Raw genomic sequence first — 399 nt, forward strand, 5'->3', positions numbered from 1 at the left:
AAGCTGAGAGAGAAACAGTCCCTCGTCCCTGAACACCAACAGGAAATGTTTTCTATCAGTGCTGAGAATCTTAAAACATCCCACAGCCCTTTAACAATCAACAATAAAATCAAAACATAATGTTTAAAACACATCTAATTATGGATAATATGGAACAAAAAACAATATACTCTTCATTCATTAAGGAAAACTTAGACATAAATTATTTTTCACTTCGGCCTGATTAGAATCTAAATGAAACAATATTTGAACTTTTATCAGTTTCAAAGAAAATATACAAGCAGAATATATTTACACAACTGGGAAATAAATGTTCTAGTGATGCTTGTGTGTGCGTGTGTGTATGTGTGTGTGTGTGTGTGTGTGTGTGTGTGTGTGTGTGTGTGTGTGTGTGTGTGT

General features: G+C 33.8%; 1 protein-coding gene across 2 annotated transcripts in view; it reads left to right on the forward strand.

Moving 5' to 3' along the window:
• LOC111661216 (serine/threonine-protein kinase SBK2-like) overlaps window positions 1-399 on the forward strand; it is an 8,444-nt gene that overhangs the window by 4,870 nt on the left and 3,175 nt on the right. The gene's annotated exons all lie outside the window — the stretch shown is intronic.

This window comes from Seriola lalandi, unplaced genomic scaffold (genome assembly GCF_002814215.2).
Source record: "Seriola lalandi dorsalis isolate HSWRI2012SDOR001 ecotype SW California unplaced genomic scaffold, Sedor1 jcf7180002054538, whole genome shotgun sequence".
Lineage (NCBI taxonomy): Eukaryota > Metazoa > Chordata > Actinopteri > Carangiformes > Carangidae > Seriola > Seriola lalandi.